The sequence below is a fragment of the Engraulis encrasicolus genome, chromosome 23, assembly GCF_034702125.1.
Source record: "Engraulis encrasicolus isolate BLACKSEA-1 chromosome 23, IST_EnEncr_1.0, whole genome shotgun sequence".
In the NCBI taxonomy this organism is placed as follows: domain Eukaryota; kingdom Metazoa; phylum Chordata; class Actinopteri; order Clupeiformes; family Engraulidae; genus Engraulis; species Engraulis encrasicolus.
The window spans coordinates 38,018,706-38,026,205 of NC_085879.1; the positions used below are offsets into that span (position 1 = coordinate 38,018,706).

At 46.6% G+C, this 7,500-nt stretch overlaps 1 protein-coding gene across 1 annotated transcript in view; it reads left to right on the forward strand.

The window, feature by feature from the left end:
• enox2 (ecto-NOX disulfide-thiol exchanger 2) overlaps positions 1–7,500 on the forward strand; it is a 514,981-nt gene that overhangs the window by 458,516 nt on the left and 48,965 nt on the right. The window lies entirely within an intron of this gene.

Here is a 7,500-nt window from a genome sequence, read left to right on the forward strand (position 1 = left end):
ACCAGGGTTAGGCTTGAGGGATAGGGTTAGGTCTAGGATTATGTTCAAGAATAAGATAGGGGTTAGGGTTAAAGTGAGAGTTAGGACTAGGTTTAGGATTAGGGTTAGGGTTAGTGGTTAGGAATAGGATTAGGTTTAGGATTAGGGTTAGGGTTAGTGGTTAGGACTAGGATTAGGTTTAGGAATAATAATTCTGACTAGTGGTTAGGGCAGAGGATCAGTTGCGATCTCCAAGGCACCCCACAGACTTGCTAGCAGACCCACACACTGGAAGGAGTTGCTGGAGGCAAAAAGCACTAGCCAGCCTCATAAACAGTGTTTGGTTTGTGAACGCACACACACACAGACACACACACACACACACACACACACACACACACACACACACACACACACACACACACATATAGTGAGCCTCGTACATAGTGTTTGGTCTGAAAGTACATGCCCAGCGTTGTGATCAGTTGTTGTTGCTGAAGGCTCTTTTCTCAGCTAGGTCATGTCAAGCTTTAGAGTCAAAAGAGCCCAGTTGTAAACAGCCAGACTTCTGAAGATGCAGTTTGTAAACAAACGTGCCCTGACTTTGCAAACCCTTGCCCATGCTCCATGTAAAGCAATACATGGAAGCCCTGCTCTTTTCAGGCATTTAGTTGTCTCAGGAATTGAGTGGAGGGTTTTTTTTAGATGTTCTGTCGGCTTTTTGCTTTTATCATCCTGCCAAGACTGTAAAGATAGACAGGAAAGTATTGAGAGATAGAGGTGGGGAAGGATGGGAAATTGACCTTGGGCTGGACTCGATCTCGGGTCCCCAGATTTATGTTATGGCACCCTAGCCCACTGAGTTATGGCACCCCAGTGCCAGAGTGGAGTTTTTAAACGCTTGTAAGGTGTTAGAGTCATTTTCACCCTTTTTCATTTTTTTGCTTGAGAAAAATAGTATCAGTTATTGTTCTTTCACACTGAAATTCACTAGCTTTGGTTCATTTTCTGTGAGGAACATGAATCTGAAAACAAAATAGTGACACACACACACACACACACACACACACACACACACACACACACACACACACACACCCCTGCAACTGAAGATATTGTTCGGCCTTCCTGTTGTGCATCAATGTTGCAACCTTGTGCGAGAGGAGCATTAATGGCTCAATCCGAGAGCTCCTTAATTTTCTCTCTCTGTATCTCCCACTCTCAAACCATACATACACAAAAAATCCTTTTTTATAATTTTTTCTTCTACATGCCCGGTGTGTGACAAAAACACAAACACCTTACAAGTGTTAAAGCAGCAGTGAGTTTGCTGCATGTCAACTGTTGGTGATGTTGAAGACAGACTCATATTCATCTAGTACAGGTCAGTCAAACAAACTAAGTTTTAAGCATCTAGACATCTTAATATGCTGTTGTTGTTGTTCTGAAGTGCTTTAGCAAATATGATTTGTCTTGGCCTAGTGACTGAATGGAGAAAGGCTTTTTTTTAGCAATACTTTGGCCACATAAAAGCCTATAGAACAGTGAGTGGAGTTTTTAGATGGGTTGTTTTTCAGTGGTTTAGTGGAGTACTACCCCTGAAGAAGACATAGTTTTTAGAAATATTGTGATGTGAATGAAGAAAGGTTTTTTTATTGTTTGGAACAATGCTCTCTGCTCTCCCAGCAGTAAGTGGATTTTTTTGTAAGCAGTAGCAGATCCATCTGCTGCAGGCCAGCTATTTTTGTTGTTGTTATTGTTGTTGAATAGCAGGCTTATTGTTAATTCAGGTTGTGCTAGTCAAAAAAGCTGTTGTTCTTGAAGTGCTTCATCAGTAAATGTCACTTATCTTAGACCAGTGAATCAAAAATTCATCAAAGTTTTTTTTTTCATTATTTGGAGAAGCAAGAGTGGAGGTTTTAAAGATATTGTTTTTTGATAGTTTGGAGCAATGCCCCCACAAAGTACCCATCGAGTAGTGAGTGGAGATTTTAGCATCTCTACACAGAGTAGGTCAGCTATTGCTGATGTTGAAGATTCATATTTATTCAGGTCGTGCCTGTCAAAAAGCTTTTGTTGTTCTCGAAGTGCTTCATAAACAAACTTGACTAGTCTCAGAGCAGGTCAAGTGGCCATAGAGCAGTGGGCGGAGGATTCAGAGATTGTTTTGAGCAATACCCTCGGATCAATGAATCATGTTTTTAGAAAAGTTGTTCATTACTAGTTTTATTTGAAGCAGCACTCTAAGTAAAAAGAAAGAAAAATGTCTGCACACTTAAGCCCCGAGGGATATGTGTATTTAACCTTCTGTGCTTTGATTTGATAGCTACAGTGAAGAGTACAGGAAGATATAAGTAAGGGAAGAGAGATTGGGTAAGGTTGTGGAAAATTACCTTGACCATATTTGAACCAAGTGTAATACCACACTGCCCCATAGCACAGCCAAATGGAAACTACACTCTTGCCATCAAATTGTTCTGCTTAGATTTGTTGATTGTGTAGATTGAAGCATCCCTGCAGGCTTACAGACAGCTGTTATTGTAAATGACATTAAACGTGTTTACATCGTCACTTTTAATCCGATCAAATGTGGGAACCGATTAAATATGCATCATGTTAACAACAGTCAGGTAATCTCCTTAAATATAAGCAGCTTAAATATTTCAATCGATTATGTTAGGTGGTTTAGAACGTTCACATAAACAGATTAGCGGAATTCACTTTTTAAACAAATTTAGCCCCATCACTGTATTTGACCATAATATAACAGGGGACTATGCTGCTACTGGATATAATATCACCAGATATAATATTATTAGCTATTAAAACGATTGTTACATGGTTTAAAGCATTCATATTAACAGAATAAAACTGCCCTTGTAAACAGTTAGTTTAAACAGAAAGGCGGCACATAAATGCGCTATTGTTAGTGTTTGGAGCAATAACCCCACAGTGGTTGGCGCGTTTAGAGAGCAGTAGCGAGTCGGGTCCCGCACGGTGCAGGTGGCCACTCTGGCGATGTTGACCTTGGCACGGCGACGGAGAAAGGACATCGCTTAATAAGCCCTAATGAAGTCTTAACGAGACCTAACGAGCTCGCCACTCCTCCAGACGCTAGCGCAAGGTTGACCGACCCCGACCCAAATCAACTCAATCCCCGCCACGCACACACATTCACACATTCACAGACACACACACACACACACACACACACACACACACACACACACAAAGAAACACACACACGTTTAGCTGGAGGCCTTCCGGGACCACTGGCTCTAATGCTTTGCTTAAAGTCAGCGTCTCCTCCTGTCTCCTGAAACGCAGATCGCCTCCTCTTTCCCCCCCAGCTCTTTCTCCGCCAAATTACCTCCGCTGCCTATCAATTCACTGTCCCCTCTATCACACTCCCTCCTTGTGGACCAGAAAACAGGCATCGGGGCCAGTCGCCTTTGCTGCCACACTTTTCTTTCTTTCTTTCTTTCGGGGAGTCTTTTATCGTTCATTCTTGACTTTCTTTTCTTACAACTGCTCGCACACCTATCTCTATACCACACTTTCTCTGTCCCCTCACAGCTCTCTATCTTTACAACAAACGTTACACTTATACAACTCACTAACATTCACTTTTCTTCTCCATCACACACACATCTCTCTCTCTCCTCTGCTCTCACTAAACTTCTCTCTCACACCTCTCTCACACACACATCCTCTTCTACGTACTCACACACTCTCTACACTCATCTCTCTCACACCCACCACACACACGCAACATCACACACACTCCACACATTATACCTAAACGCACACACACACTCTCACACTTCTACACACACACACTTGTCTCACATCTCTCCTCTCTCTCTCTCTATCTCTCTCATTGACACACACACACTCACACACACAGATACAGACCACACACTCACACACACTCACACACACACACGCACACACATTCACACACGCACACACTGTCACACACACATACACACACACACACACACACACACACACACACACACACACACACACACACACACACACACACACACACACACACACACACACACACACACACTGAAAAATATTAGATGAACACACCTATAATTTGATTGGGTTCGCTGTCATCAGATTTACGTCAGGCAAGAATTACACGCACAATAACACACACTCTAGGTGACAGCAGCTCCACTCCCAAAACACGCACACGCTCACACACACACACACACACGCACGCGCGCACGCACAAAACCACACATTGCTCACACTCTGACGCGTATACATACACAAATTACTCTCTCTCTCTCTGGAGCACACACACACACACACACACACACACACACACACACACACACACACACACACACACACTCGCAAAAGCACAAATTAGTCCCACACTTTCACACCCACACACAATCTGACACGTAAACACACACCAATTGCACAAACACACTCTCTCACACACACACACACACACACACACACACACACACACACACACACACACACACACAGATCCACACACACACACACACACACACACACACACACACACACACACACACACACACACACACACACACACACACACACACACTGCGAGACAGACAGAGCTGTGGGCCTAGAGAGAGAGAGAGAGAAAGAGAGAGAGAGAGAGAGAGAGAGAGAGAGAGAGAGCTGGGTGGGCTACTGGCAGCTCGGAGCTGAACAGTAAGTGGCGTTTTGCCGCCCCCACCCCCAGACGCAATCACTCCCCTCACCTGAGCCCCTGCCTCTACCACTACCACTGCACACACACAGAAGAAGAAGAAGATGACAAGTATAAACATCCTCTAGGCTGAATGCTTATATCTACACACATATGAATACACACACGTGCATGCATACACACACGCATACACACACACACACGCATACACACAAATGACTCCTACTCACACAGTCACTCTGTGTCTATGTCTAGTGCACGCACACACACACACACACACACACACACACACACACACACACACACACACACACACACACACACACACACACACACACACACACATACACACACAAAGAGACCTTTCTCTCACAAATACACACAAGGAGACATACACACAAATCACTCCCCCTTACACACACATACACACCCATACCTTTTTCACATAAATACACGCACGCACGTAGACACACATGCACAAACACAAGCACACACAAATTACTCCCACACACACACACACACACACACACACATACACACCTATACCTTTTTTTCCACATAAACACACGTACGCACACATACACACACACACACAAGCACACACACAAATTACTCACACACACACACATACACACACCTCTTACCTCTGTACCACACCTCCCACTCCCCCTAAATCAGCCTGTCAAAATATTCCCCGCGCGCCGCATATAACGCACGTGCACACTAATACCAGGGGTTCCAGTGGAGGCCAATTACTGTCTTATCACCAGTAAACAAGACGATAGCAACCGCAGCAAGCCAGTAGAGACGGGAGAGGAGGAGAGAGGAGAGGAGGATGGGGAGGTGGTGGAGGGGGAGAGGAGAAGAGTGAGGGAGAGAAGGAGAGAGGGAGAGGAAGGGAGGGACAGGAGAGGAGAAGAGCGAGGGAGAGAAGGAGAAGATATAGGGGAGGAGGGAGGGTGAGGAAGGAAGGGACAGGAGAAGATGTTAGGGGGAAGTGATGGAAGAGGAGATAGAGGAGGAGAGAAGGGAGGGACAGGAGAGAAGGAGAGAGGGAGAGGAAGGAAGGGACAGGAGAGGAGGAGAGAGGGGGAGATGGTGAAGGGGGAGAGGAGAGGAGGGAGGGACAGGAGGAGAGGAGAGAGGAAGGGAGGGACAGGAGGAGATATAGGGGGGAGGTAGTGGAGGAGGAGTGGAGAGAAGGAGAGGAAGAGGAAGGGAGGGACAGGAGAGGGGGAGGTGGGGAGGGGGAGGAGAAGTTACAGGGGGAGGTGGTGGAGAGGAGGAGAGATGGTAAGGAAGGGAGGGACAGGAGAAGATGTTAGGGGAAGGGGAAAGGAGGAGGAGGGGGAGAAGAAGGGAAGGAGAGAGGTGGAGGGGGAGAGAGGGGAAGGGAGGTACAGGAGAATGTAGGGGAGAAGGGGTAGAGGGAGAGAGAAGAGGAGGAGCAAGGGAGAGGAAAGGAGGCACAAGAGATGTTAGGGGAGGTGGCGGAGGGGGAGAGGAAAGGAGGCACAAGAGATGTTAGGGGAGCAGGTGGAGGGGGAGAAGAAGAGGGGTAGGGAGGGATAGAGGGAGTTGGGAGAGGAGAGGAGCGGTGGAGATGGGAAAGGAGGAGAGAAGGAGAGGTAGGGTAGATGTGGGAGTCGAACTGGCAACCTTTGGGCTACAAGTCTGACGCCATAACCGCTTACCCAAGACTGCCATAAGATTCAATGAACAAAATTCAAGGGACACCGCACACTGCTTGTGCACAAGGACTCTCTTGTACTTTGACTGCCATAAGATTGTGGTGGTGCAGTGAAAGGGTGAATAAGACAACAACCTGCAATCCAGATAAAGGGAAGAAGCCACCGTCTGAGTGTAAAAGTGGAAAGATGGCGAGCTGAGGAGGGCTGGGAGAAGGAGAAGTGGTTCTCAACCTTTTTTGAGCAAACACCCCCTTGATCTTATCATATGTTTGCCAACATAAGCCTGATAGCATCCCCCTAGTATTTAATAAATGACTTTGCAACTGAGAGCCCACCCTCTCAGCTGCCTCCTTCTCAAGGGCCCCCTAACAGCCCCCTGGGGTGCTGTAGAGCCCCCGTTGAGAAACACTAGTGTAGTGAAGAGACGGTGGGCTGAGGAGGGTTGGCAAAGGGAGATGTAGTGTGATGAAGGGACTGGTGGTGGTGGTGGTGGTGGTGGTCAAGGTAAATAAGACAACCAGTGAACACTAGCAAAAACAGCCAATTAGGTGGAGTGGCATATGGACATGTACAGGGCTGGACTGGGGGAGGAATAGGGCCCCCGTTGAGAAACACTAGTGTAGTGAAGAGACGGTGGACTGAGGAGGGTTGGCAAAGGGAGAAGTGGTGTGATGAAGGGACTGGTGCTGGTGGTTAAGGTAACAACGAGAGCATGGAGTTGTGGGTAAATTAGATGACAACAGCAGCCTGTAAACACAGAGAGGAAGGTGCTGGATGATGGCAGTAGTGGGTGGGTTCATACACGCATGGGAATCCAGACTGTTAGGCAAGGTAATTTAGCGACGTTTTTGAGAAAGCAGACCAACACCGTTTTCTTTTTGCCTTGCTAATTATGACTTGCTTGCTTGTATTCTTGTTCAAGGAGTGAAAGAAACCACACGCATACAGTAAATGATGGCGGGAAGGCCTCTATCCGTTCCTTGTGCCCCTGTGCCTCCCTCCTTCTCTCTCTCTCTCTCTCTCTCTCTCTCTCTCTCTCTCTCTCTCTCCCTCTCTCTCTCTCTCTCTCTCTCTCTCCCTCTCTCCACCCCCCCTAACCGCTGATGGTGACAGGGCTTGCCT